The following is a 13,741-nucleotide window of genomic DNA, read 5'->3' as shown; positions in this document are numbered from 1 at the left end:
TTAACGACAAAGACTAGAACGATGAGATGCTAAGAAAATTGAGGACAATTGAGAACAAGTCCTAATGGAGGAAATGAATTGCCGAGGTGGGGAGGAGAAGGAAAGAGTATCATTATTCCGATTGAAGAACCGTGTTGTGCGAACCTATGATAACACCTTTAGATTAAAGAATCTGAGGTTTCTGGCTACCATCTTGGTGAATAATGTCTTCCCCCCTTCTTTACTGAACAGGTTATTGTTCTCTTCTGATTCATCTACCCCCAATAGATGTATTTCTGACTCACCCACCCGATTTGAATGTGCCTCTTGTTAATAATGTGCCGGACCTCACCGACAACCTTATCAGTTTCTTCAAAGACCAACCTCTTAAGTTTGCAAAGTAGTGCAAGCCGGCATCTTCTCTGGTTTTAAAGATATTATTAAGAGTTTATTGTATACAGTAATTGTTTACAACTCTTTACATTATTCAAATATTACTTTCACTCTCTACCCTCTTCCTCCATTTCCACGCCCTCGGCTCCTCGGCCCAATCATCCCCTCACCCATCCCTTTGTCCCCTCACCCCCATCACCATTCTCATCCATCGTTTCCCCTCTCCCCCCTCTCCTAAGATCTGCCTTCGGTCCATCTCCTCCTCCCTCAACTCACTGCACCCATTCAGCATGTGTTCTAACGTTTCCCATTCCTCCCTGCACAGCCTACAGCACCTCTCCTCATCGGCCATCCAGTATTTGTTGGCTCTCTCCTTGTTTCCACAACGGAACCTAGCCACCAACTTTTTCCCTTCCTCATCTCTTTCCAATAACAAGTATCTAGGCAGCCCCTCCGTAATTATGTCCCCGTATCTTTCGTTATACCTTCCCTCTTTTATTTGTGTCCTTCTTTCCTGTCTCTGCACATCTCGGTCCCTGTCTCTCAACTCTTTCCACATCTCCCTACCCACCCTTCGTCTACTATTTATCTCCGTTACCGAGTAGCCCGCTCGTCTATAATAGTTGTCTCTGTGTCCTTTCCCATATCTGACCTTTCCCTCTCTAATTTCCCTCCAACACTCCCCCAGGATCCCGCAGCTTGGCCTCCCTTCTATTCTTTCTTCATATTTCACTGCCCTCCTGCCCGCCTCCACCCTGACCTAATCCACCTTTACCTCTTGCCTCACTATATACCCCGGTGTTTCTCTCGCCACCCCAAGCACCCATCTCCAATATCTAGCCTGCACGTCCTCCAGCGGTCCCTGCTCCCTCCATCCCCATACCTCTGCCCCATACATCATCACACTGCTAACCAGACCTTCAAACATAATCTTCCTCGCTGCCACATTCCTTCCAAAGACTCTCTTCCCCCAACCCCATACTTGTCCCATCACCTTATTCGCCTTTTTTGCCATAGCTATCACATGAGACCCCTCCCTGTTATCCTCCCTAAACACATACCCCAAGTAAGTATACTCCCTAACCTCCTCGATCTCCTTTCCCTCCCATCTCCAGTTTTCTGTTCTTTTTCTCCCACCTTCATCTCCTTCATCTCCACCGCTTCTCTCGCCATGACCACGATGTCATCCGCGTATGCTAACATATGCACCTTTCTACCTCCCACCACCAATCCTCCCATCCGCCCCTTCCCCAATCTTTCCTCCAGGTCCGCCGTATACAGTGCAAACAGACTTGGGCTCAGCGGACATCCCTACCTCAGTCCCTTCGTCGTCCAGAACACGTCGCTCAGCTTATCTTCCACTTTTATCCTAGCCATCGTCTCCATGTATATTTCCTTCACTCTCGCAATTAGGTGTTCCGTTATCCCCCTCCTCCCCATCTCTTCCCACAACTTCCCCCTATCCATCTTATAGGTTTTAAAGATAGTCTCAGATCTAACCTGGTTGATAAGGTTAACTGTCAGGGCAGCTAACATCTCAAAAATAGACTCAAATAACATCAAAGGGATTGTAAGCTAAAAAAGTCAAATGGTACGGCCTTAGTAGAACATCACATCTCTACGGGACGTACTTTTGACTTAAAACTTAGAAGGTGCATCCATAATTTGCTAATTTCTGCAAAAAAAGAATCTGCAATCAGCTGATTTCGTCAATTTTCATTCTGACGTTCAGAATGTCAGTGACATTTAATCAGTTTGCATGATCAGTGCACCTCCTCTTGATGACTCTTCTTTTGGGTCTATTTGGTTCCAGTTGCTTGGTCAGCATTTTATATTGCCGCATTTTCGTATTGTTTTTCTCTTTCACCACTTAGGAAGGTTTCATGAGTGAATAGTGTTAGGTTGGCTGTTTATTGGCGGTTATAGATTATCGATAATGGTGCGTTCTCCCGCACGTTTATGCCATTTTATCGTTTTGGTTTTGATTCTTAATCAATCTGTTTGTTGCGAAGTGCGTGTTACCTGCGGTTTTGTTAATTCAACGTGGTTGATGCCAATTTTGCGATGTTTTTCGAAACAAAAATTATGGAGTCGTGGAGATTTGTAAGAAGTGACTACCCACATGATGGAGCAAGTAACAGCCTGCATTTATTATTAACATGGATTGTCTTATAGAGATGTCAAAAACAATGTGAGAAAACAGATTAACAAGTCAGTCAGCATAAGGTGAAGATTAAGATCGATTTTTTAGAGCAACATCTACCAAGACCAAAGGAATGCAAGAAGATTCTAGAACATTTTAAATATGAACCTGAATTCGATGAACGGAGTTTTCCATCAAAAAGAAGATAGTTTCCTTTACTAGATGTAAACATTCCAGATAAATTAACCGAGAAACATTCGAAACGATTACGTCAGAAATACATTTTTTATAATTTTTCCAAAACTATTTACTTATTGATTATCTATAAGTGTATGAATGTAATTAAACATTTTTATCTCTAAAATTAACACTTTCAAAATAGGATTAAACAAGCAAATTTAATGTCAATTGAATCACACTTTAAAGTCGACCTAAAATGTTTTGTGATTAATAATAAAATTATTAATGAATTTGAACGAATGATGATCTTTTCGAAGAATTTATTTTCTTCATTTCGAATTAGAATAAAAATTTTTAATACATAGTTTTAAAACATGCTATACATTGCAGAATTTTTTTGTTGTTGCTTTGGAAGATTAAAAAGTTTTTAAAAAACTCGTTTCTATTTTGTACCAGGTAGACCAAAGTGCGGAATTGGAAATAAATTTTATTATTCATATATTTTCCTTGATTTTTCATTGATTTATTCAAACAAAAAAAAATCGAAAATTACTTTTCAAAAAGCGCGATATTTTAAATTTAACAACCACTTGTTGCATTTCAAATTTACATAGTATAAAAGAGCCTATAAAAAATATTAATATCCGGTTATTAAAATTTTTTTACTCTTTATCTTTAAAATGTTAAATAGATTAAACGATAACATTTTTTATGAGTTTATTTGCGAGACCATGACACACACGTAAGGAAGTCTTTTACATCGTTTTTTTCCTGCTTCGTTAAAACTTACGTTTTGTGCATTTCTTAAAAGAAATTTTTTCTTTCAAACCAAAGAAACAACAAAAAAAAATACAATATTATCCAATCCAAGGATAATAAATATACTTATAATTACCAGGTAATTTAACCTGCTATAAACGTATTCGAACGGCGACGTTTGAATCAACAACAGCCAACGTGAATTTTAATTATTTTTAACAATTTACACTCATAAATAATTAAACAGCACAACACCGCATAATTTTTCCGCACAAAAAATGGTTCTTGTAGATTGTGATTATCCTTATCGAGAACACCCACTTTTTTTCAATTTAAAAATAGTTGTAAAAAACGATTTATTTTAATAAAAACATCACTTTTATTTAATTTTATCGTTTTTAGGTAACCGAAAAATGTTAATTTTGAAAATGAAAAACCGGGAAAACCGACGAGGAGCAACCAACGTGTTGCACACAGCTACACACGCCCAACAACAACGACGACGACGACGACGATCGATTTATCTGACACGGTGTTTTATATTTGCGTCACGATATTAACACTGTGTGTGACGCCGTGTTTGCTACAGCACAAACACACGTCGATGACGATTTAAAAAATTTAAATTATAATTAACTTATTATAATTAATTACTTAAACTTTCTCATTTTAATTTTTATATAAACCATTCTAATTTGGGTTTCATTTAAAAATCGTTGAGTTTTCTTTGAAATTTTCAAAAATAACGCATTCTCGGCGTGTAAAGTTGGTTGAACGCGTTGTATGGAAGAACTGGCTGTCAACTACGGGCAGATGGTAAGCGATTTTCAGGCGAAACGTTAATAGAGAGGGGATACAAACTCAAAACAAAGTTATTTTGTGTTATTCCGGTGTTTATATGTAGACGAAATCGTTCTCGTTTATACACGGTATCCTAAATACATCATAATGATGGTTTTATTAAGATTTTTTTTATTTAATCGGGCTATAAAAAAATACATCAATAAAACCAATAAACTATTCTATTTATAGTTATTTACGTAACACGTTACGAAATATAACTCATTTCGTGAGTGGGTGAGTGAGAAAATAATTAGTAGTTTATTAAATTATGTTACACACAAAATTTCAACAAAATCAAAAAAAAATAATCATTGTTCCGAAAAGCGCCATCTAACGAAATCTATTACAACTATAAGGAACTTTAGTAATGCCAAGAATCTATAAACAAGGATCCAATTGTTTCGGCTTATGATATAAAATCATTACTCAAATCCATTGAGCTTAAAGCTAAAGTAATGATTACATCATCACTTTCGTGAGCTTAAAGGTAATGTATCCTTAACCACAATTAAGCAATTGGTGGCGGTGTAAATCAAATCGATACTTAATTAAATTTAAGTACTCGTTACAAATTACGTATTGATTAACGCATGCGGTGTAAACGATCATTGGACTCGCAGTACATTCTGCAATTAGCTATAAACAGTCTCATCATGTAGTAAGCAAAAATCCAAGATAGAGTCTGTACAAGCTTAGAAGACGGATCAGAACATTCATTCATTCATCTATGGCCATACAGCTCGTATCGAGGCTTGGCCTCCATTCATCTCTGTCCCTGGCCTCTTTCCTCCAATTCCTACTCCTGACCATCTCCCTAGGTCTCACTCCCTGCATATCGATCAATCGTCCCGGCACTTTATCTTCTCCCATTCTGATCACGTGGCCAGCCCATCTTAGGCGAACGAACTGTGCCAGCTCCATCCATCCTCCTCACGAATTTGCCCAAATATTCTCCTCAAAATCCTTTTCTCGAAGACATTTGCAGAATTCGCTCTATTGGCTAGGACTGATCTCCTTCTAACTTCTCCTTCCTCTGTACCCAGCCCAGATAATTCTACACCAAGGTATATAAAGTAAGGCACCGCTTCTTACTACGTCTATAGCAGTAACTTTGTCCTCTTCATGTTGATCCTAAGCCCTACCACTTCAGCATTCCATACGCACCTTCCAACTGCGCTGATTTGTCAATTAGCAAGCCTGTTCTTTCCAACCCCATTATTACATATTCCAGCACCAGGTTAAAAAGGGCGAGCCCAGCCCATCTCCCTGCTTCAAACCCTGCGAGACCAGAAAGTCGTCTGTCACTTGGCCCTGTATGCATACACACGCACTGGTGCGCGTCAGTGTGCTCTGAACAAGTCGTGTCAATTTTGCTGGGATTTCAAAGTGTTCCATGATCTTGAACAGCTGTTGTCTATTATTGGAATCGTAAGTGTCGAATACGGATCAGAACATTACTTCCTAAAAACTAACATAAGATAATACCCAGAAAAAAAAACCTATACCAAAAGTATAGAAGTATTTATAAATATAGTAGACGCCACGAGAACTCTTACAAATGCCATACGTAGTTCACAAACAGCTAGAGAATAATGTGTGTTAGAAAGAGATAGCATTAGTTTAATATGTCTGCTGTACAATTCAAATGGCCACGTCGAAAAAGTACGTCTGTTCTTCTAAGGGATGTAACTCTATAATTATAACCTCAAATCGAAACGTCATGTGAGCGTTGTCATGAATCTGTTAGTGTTTTCACAAGCCGAAAATGTTTTCTTTGTAAGGAAAATCATTAAATAATATCATTGACAATGTTTGACATATAACCTCCATTACTAACATAACCTAAATTTAAATGTATGTGGTGAAATAATCTAAGTCATACGTCTATATCTTGATTCATACCATTTTTAAGCGATCTGTCACTGCCAGCTCTCGTGGTTTCTACTATATCAAAAGAGGCTAGATGAAAAAATGCAAAAAATGACAACACAAAAAAAGAGCAAATTATAAAAATCGAATTCTTAAGATATTTCGATGAAAATATTAAGAGATTTTGAATAGGATATTTGAGAATATCTATTCGTTTTTGAGATAATAATTTTTGAGTTCAACCCAAGTTTTTATCGCGTTTCGAAGATGACAATTTTTTTCATTCACATTTCAAAAATCGCTAAAGATCGAATTCTTAAGATAACTCGATAAAAATATTAAAAGATTTAGGCTAGGACATTTGAGATTATCTATTCGTTTTTGAGATAATAATTTTTGAACTCAACCCAAGTTTTTATCGCGTTTTGATGATGACAATTTTTTTTCATTCACATTTCAAAAATCGCTAAAAATCGAATTCTTAAGATATCTCGATGAAACATTGGCGATTTATATGGGAAGGTGTGCACTTTGTAAGAAAAAAATCCGTATTTGAGAATCTTTATTCGTTTTTGAGATAATAATTTTTGAAGTAACCCGAATTTATATCGGTTTTTAAAGATTACAACTTTTTAGAATTATTTTTAAAAAATCGTTAAAAATCGAATTCTTAAGATATCTCAATGAAACATTGGCAATTTATAGAGGGAGGTGTGCACTTTGTAAGAAAGAAATCCGTATTTGAAAATCTGTATTCGTTTTTGAGATAATAATTTTTGAACTAACCCTAATTTATATCGGGTTTTAAAGATTACAATTTTTTAGAATCATTTTTAAAAAACCGTTAAAAATCGAATTCTTAAGATATCTCAATGAAACATTGGCAATTTATAGAGGGAGATGTGCACTTTGTAAGAAAGAAATCCGTATTTGAGAATCTTGATTCGTTTTTGAGATAATAATTTTTGAACTAATCCGAATTTATATCGGTTTTTAAAGATTACAACTTTTTAGAATTATTTTTAAAAAATCGTTAAAAATCGAGTTCTTAAGATATCTCAATGAAACATTGGCAATTTATAGAGGGAGGTGTGCACTGTGTAAGAAAGAAATCCGTATTTAAGAATCTTTATTCGTTTTTGAGATAATAATTTTTGAACTAACTCGAATTTATATCGGTTTTTAAAGATTACAACTTTTTAGAATTATTTTAAAAAAATCGTTAAAAATCGAGTTCTTAAGATATCTCAATGAAACATTGGCAATTTATAGAGGGAGGTGTGCACTGTGTAAGAAAGAAATCCGTATTTAAGAATCTTTATTCGTTTTTGAGATAATAATTTTTGAACTAACTCGAATTTATATCGGTTTTTAAAGATTACAACTTTTTAGAATTATTTTAAAAAAATCGTTAAAAATCGAGTTCTTAAGATATCTCAATGAAACATTGGCAATTTATAGAGGGAGGTGTGCACTGTGTAAGAAAGAAATCCGTATTTGAGAATCTTTATTCGTTTTTGAGATAATAATTTTTGAACTAACCCGAATTTATATCGGTTTTGAAAGATTACAATTTTTTAGAATCATTTTTAAAAAATCGCTAAAAATCGAGTTCTTAAGATATCTCAATGAAACATTGGCAATTTATAGAGGGAGGTGTGCACTGTGTAAGAAAGAAATCCGTATTTGAGAATCTTTATTCGTTTTTGAGATAATAATTTTTGAACTAACCCTAATTTATATCGGGTTTTAAAGAGTACAATTTTTTAGAATCATTTTTAAAAAATCGTTAAAAATCGAGTTCTTAAGATATCTCAATGAAACATTGGCAATTTATAGAGGAAGGTGTGCACTTTGTAAGAAAGAAATCCGTATTTGAGAATCTTTATTCGTTTTTGAGATAATAATTTTTGAACTAACCCGAATTTATATCGGTTTTTAAAGATTACAACTTTTTAGAATTATTTTTAAAAAATCGTTAAAAATCGAGTTCTTAAGATATCTCAATGAAACATTGGCAATTTATAGAGGAAGGTGTGCACTTTGTAAGAAAGAAATCCGTATTTGAGAATCTTTATTCGTTTTTGAGATAATAATTTTTGAACTAACCCTAATTTATATCGGGTTTTAAAGATTACAATTTTTTAGAATCATTTTTAAAAAATCGTTAAAAATCGAGTTCTTAAGATATCTCAATGAAACATTGGCAATTTATAGCGGAAGGTGTGCACGTTGTAAGAAAGAAATCCGTATTTGAGAATCTTTATTCGTTTTTGAGATAATAATTTTTGAACTAACCCTAATTTATATCGGTTTTTAAAGATTAGAACTTTTTAGAATTATTTTTAAAAAATCGTTAAAAATCGAGTTCTTAAGATATCTCAATGAAACATTGGCAATTTATAGAGGGAGGTGTGCACTGTGTAAGAAAGAAATCCGTATTTGAGAATCTTTATTCGTTTTTGAGATAATAATTTTTGAACTAACTCGAATTTATATCGGTTTTTAAAGATTACAACTTTTTAGAATTATTTTTAAAAAATCGTTAAAAATCGAGTTCTTAAGATATCTCAATGAAACATTGGCGATTTATAGACCGAGGTGTACACTTTGTAAGAAAAAAATCCGTATTTGAGAATCTTTATTCGTTTTTGAGATAATAATTTTTAAACTAACCCTAACTTATATCGGTTTTTAAAGATTACAACTTTTTAGAATCATTTTTAAAAAATCGTTAAAAAACGAATTCTTAAGATATCTCAATGAAACATTGGCAATTTATAGAGGGAGGTGTGCACTGTGTAAGAAAGAAATCCGTATTTGAGAATCTTTATTCGTTTTTGAGATAATAATTTTTGAACTAACTCGAATTTATATCGGTTTTTAAAGATTACAACTTTTTAGAATTATTTTTAAAAAATCGTTAAAAATCGAGTTCTTAAGATATCTCAATGAAACATTGGTGATTTATAAAGGGAGGTGTGCACTGTGTAAGAAAGAAATCCGTATTTGACAACCTTTATTCGTTTTTGAGATAATAATTTTTGAACTAACCCTAATTTATATCGGTTTTGAAAGATTACAATTTTTTAGAATCATTTTTAAAAAATCGCTAAAAATCGAGTTCTTAAGATATCTCAATGAAACATTGGTGATTTATAAGGGGAGGTGTGCACTTTGCAAGAAAAAAAACCGTATGTGAGAATCTGTATTCGTTTTTGAGATAATAATTTTTGAACTCACCCGAATTTATATCGGTTTTGAAAGATTACAATTTTTTAGAATCATTTTTAAAAAATCGCTAAAAATCGAGTTCTTAAGATATCTCAATGAAACATTGGTGATTCATAAAGGGAGGTGTGCACTTTGTAAGGAAGAAATCCGTATTTGAGAATCTCTATTCATTTTTGAGATAATAAGTTTTGAACTCAACAAAAATTACAATAACAAAAAGTTAACTTTATTATTATTATGCATTTTAAGAGGATATATTATTTAAATGTTTTTTTTTATTTTATGGTTTAAGATAACGTTCACAATTCTCGCTACTTACAAATCAGTGAATGAACTCTGTCCACGAGAAAAAATCATAAAACTCAGCCGGATTTATGACTACTAAATATAAAATCTTATCTATATCGAAATGGTCATTTTTAATTAGTAAATTCAGTGGTAACGAGCGATAAAAATTAAAGTAATGACACATAATCCACAAATTTTTTTATTAATTTTTTGATAAAATTTTTAGAAAGAAACTTGAGAAATTAGTATAATTATAGAGTAATTTTATAAGTTTTAAAATCGATATCACTTTAAACGAGGTTAGATTTCACCAAGTTGGAAGGCAAGTTCAGTGAAAATTTGAAACTTAGCTTCTAATTTAATTACTAAAAAGAAATAATAAAATTGTGTTCAAACCAATCTATCTTTTATAAAACTTTATAAAAAAAGGTAAAAAGATTCACGATTAATTTTAACTTTTATCATCTTTACTAATTAGAAAAGAAGACAAAAAATCAACCCAACCCAATCCATCTTTTGTAAAAACATCAAAAGGAGCAATAAAAAAAAGCCTTTTTGTGGTGTAGGCTCAAACTCCTTTTACGATCTGAAAACAAGCAAAAAGAGGGTTCTTTTAAAAACGTTCATTTTTCTTTCTGATCTATTTTTATTTCTTTTGTATAAAACTGTCAGAGAAGTTTTGTATGTTTCTAAAAAAAGAATTCAAGGTAAATTAAAAAAAAAAAACTTTAAGTTTTACTTTTCAACATAGAACTCAAAAAATTTATTTTTTCTCTTCCAATAACAATTAGATAACCCACAATCGTCGACATTCGACATCTTTTTATGTGCCAAAAGTGAAATTTTTTCCTTTGATTTGTTGATATTATAAAAAAATATTTATAGAAACGTTGTCTAGAAGCCGAGATCGTACGATAAATATTAGGATGCTTTTGCTATTTTTACAGGATAGTAACCGGTCGGTGTCTAAAATCTGAAAAAAAAAATCATACTCCAATACGAATTAAAAAAAGTCGTATTTTTCAATGTGATTCGTTCAACTCCTTTTAATTCTAAGAAATAACTTCGTAATGCTATCCAGGTATTGCTAAACCTTACTCGGTAAAATTACCGGCGTGGCGTCAAGTTATCGTCTGTAAACAGATAAAGTTTCTTTATCACGACACGCTTTAATCTCATTTTTTGTTCTATATCTCTCTCTAAACCAGATAAATTTTGTACAAGAAATAGGAAAAAGTGAATTGAAAAAATAAACTTGTACTAAATAGGACATCCTAATACAAATTTTCAAGTTTGATGAAAATTTTTGCCGTTCTGATCTGTCTCATATTTGGCACACTCGCTTTTACACATACAGTTCAGGTGGAGAACATAGATTGTAACGTGCTGGACAAAAACTCGTTATTTTAGGTGTTTGTAAATGTGGAAATAAGGTACAGTAGAGCCCCGATTATCCGCGGAATTGGGTGGCAAGGGCGCCGCGGATAATAAAAATCGCGGATAACCCGAAAAAGACTAAAAATAAGGTGGAAACACAAAACATAATCCACCATAAAGACTATTTTACTTAAACCTTTCTTCTACATGTAAATCACTAAAGACTAAAGTAAAGACTAGTAATAAACAAAAAATAATATGTACATATGTATTGTATCACTGTACTGTAAACAAAACTGTACTGTAGACAAAAACTGTCAGTTACATCTTTTTAAAAAAATCGGTCACTAGCTTTTGCTTCTTGCTTTGGAAGCACCTTTTCTTTATTCTGGATTGTACGTTCCTTAGCATAAGTTTTTCTGCCAGATGTGCGTCATCTTGCTCCTCTAAATATTGAAGCAATCCGTCTACATGCTGCAAAGCAGTTTCATGTGTCATCCGCGCAAGCACCTCGCCTTCTTCACTTTCAATTTCTTCGTTTTCTTCGTTCACTCCCATTGCTTTGTTTGTTATTTCTACGTCAGATAGTCGTTCAAACCCTGGCTCATTTTTGTCACATTCCAGCCACTCTTCTATGTTTTCTTGATTTACATTCTCACCTCCCGGAACGGATGTCACTAAGTCAATAAGTGCAGCGATAGGCATATCTTCATTATGTTCTTCACCAATGTTTTGGTTGACATTTACTTCAATATTTGGAAAGAGTTTTCTCCACGATTTGACGAGGGTTGACGGTTTAATACAATCCCATGCAAACGCAATATCGTAAATGCTATTCAAAATTGTATACATCTTCCAAAGCTGCTTAAAATCGTAACCTTCTTCAATTTTTGTTTTTACCAACTTTGTTCTGTATATCCTCTTCACAGTTGCAATGACCCCCTGGTCCATAGGCTGTATGAGCGCAGTAACATTTGGGGGCAAAAACTTTGCAAAAATTTGTTCATCAGAAGATTTAAGCAAACTTGCGGCAGGGTGTGAAGGCGCGTTGTCAATTAATAAAACGGCCTTTCTTGGTAAATTCTTTGAATCAACGTGTTTACGTACTTGAGGCACAAAAATCTTTTCAAACCATTCTTGAAAAATCTGCTGGTTCATCCAACCTTTTTTTTGATTGAAATAATCGACTGGTAAATTGTCTGCTCTTGTCCCCTTAAAAGACCTTGGTTTCTTAGATTTACCGATTACAAGAAGTTTCAGTTTGTGGGTACCTGCAGCATTGCTGCATGGCAAGATTGTGATTCTTTCCTTGCTACTTTTGTGTCCTGCCGCTTTATGTTCACTTTCAAATGCTAAAGTGCGAGTGGGAAGACACTTCCAAAAAAGCCCTGATTCATCAGCATTATAAATTTGTTCTGGTGACAAATCTTCCAACATTACAAACTTTTCAAAATCACGTTGAAAATCGTCAGCTGCTTGTTGATCACCGCTCAGCTTTTCCCCATGAAGACCTATCTCCCTAATTCCATAACGTTTCTTAAAACGATGTAACCAACCGGACGACGCATCAAAATTTCCTTCCAGTCCTAACAAATCAAAGAAGACTTTTGCTTTAGCTGCAATGTTAGAACCGGATACAGGAGTGCCTTCACTTCGCTCTTGAGCTAGCCACACCGCTAATGCCGAGTCAAGTTCACTGTACGTGGATTTCTTCATTGTTTTTCGTTTTTTCATTCCAGAAACACTGTTTGAAACTGTTGCAAAAGCCAATAACTTTTCTTTTTGCTTTAAAACATCTCGCACTGTTGTTTCCCCAATCCCGTATTGTAAACACATCTGCTTTCTTGATGCGCCATTTTCTATTTTAGAAATCATTTCTATTTTTTGTGGAATCGTTAACACAACCTTCTTTCGTTTTTCAGCCATTATTTATTTCAGGAACAAACTAATAATCTGCTAATAACCACCGACAAAGAAACACGACTGTAGACGGTGTGACAAGTCGAAACACGCTTTAAAATGAGTCGAAACACACGTTCGTCTGATCAATATCGAGCGCAATTCGCATAAACACACGAGCACACACGAACACATTTCGATATATAACGAAAATCAAATTAAATTTAAAAGAAAAGAATGTTTCACGGCACTCGCGGATAATCCGCACTGCGGATAATGCGCTCGCGGATAATCGGGGCTCTACTGTATTTGGAAAAATTTCGACCATAATGTACTTCTTGGTATCACTGAAGACTTGTTATACATTACATTACATTACATTACATAGAATACATATCGGGTAGGCGGACCAACCAACCTTGCACCGCGACCCTAAGGATCTATCGTACCCCGATAGATATCGTTATCAAATTTCACCGTGCAGTCCAATGCTCTCAACGAACATTAATACCTTGCTCGGCGAAAGGTCATTCAGATCTTTTGAGGAGATAAACTGCGACCCAAAAATCGAGAATCTGATACGGTTAACGGCAGGGCAGTGGCATAAAACATGCTCAACCGTCTCTGCTTCCTCCGCACATAGTCGGCATTCAACATCATCGGCTAAACCCAACAAGTTGAGGTGTGCTTTTGATCGGCAGTGCCCAATAAAAACACCCATTAGAACTTTTATGCTACTACGGGCAAGTCCTAAAATATTCCCGGGTTTGACAGTGG

The 13,741-nt window shown here is 34.4% G+C and overlaps 2 protein-coding genes across 3 annotated transcripts in view; both read right to left on the bottom strand.

The window, feature by feature from the left end:
* Positions 1-13,741, bottom strand: part of LOC111420849 (shavenoid) — a 372,982-nt gene that overhangs the window by 83,989 nt on the left and 275,252 nt on the right. The window lies entirely within an intron of this gene.
* The window catches only part of LOC111416000 (G protein alpha o subunit), an 81,407-nt gene that overhangs the window by 60,532 nt on the left and 7,134 nt on the right, over positions 1-13,741 (bottom strand). The window contains exon 1 of one of the 2 annotated variants that reach the window (XM_023047917.2): positions 3,591-4,237. The exons of the other annotated variant lie outside the window; for it this stretch is intronic. The gene's annotated coding sequence lies outside the window, so the exon portion shown is untranslated. Of the gene's footprint in view, positions 1-3,590; positions 4,238-13,741 lie in introns of those variants that run through there. 2 annotated transcript variants of the gene reach the window in all.

This window comes from Onthophagus taurus, chromosome 7 (assembly GCF_036711975.1).
Source record: "Onthophagus taurus isolate NC chromosome 7, IU_Otau_3.0, whole genome shotgun sequence".
NCBI classification, from domain to species: Eukaryota; Metazoa; Arthropoda; class Insecta; order Coleoptera; family Scarabaeidae; genus Onthophagus; species Onthophagus taurus.
This window is presented reverse-complemented; position numbering and strand designations above follow the sequence as displayed.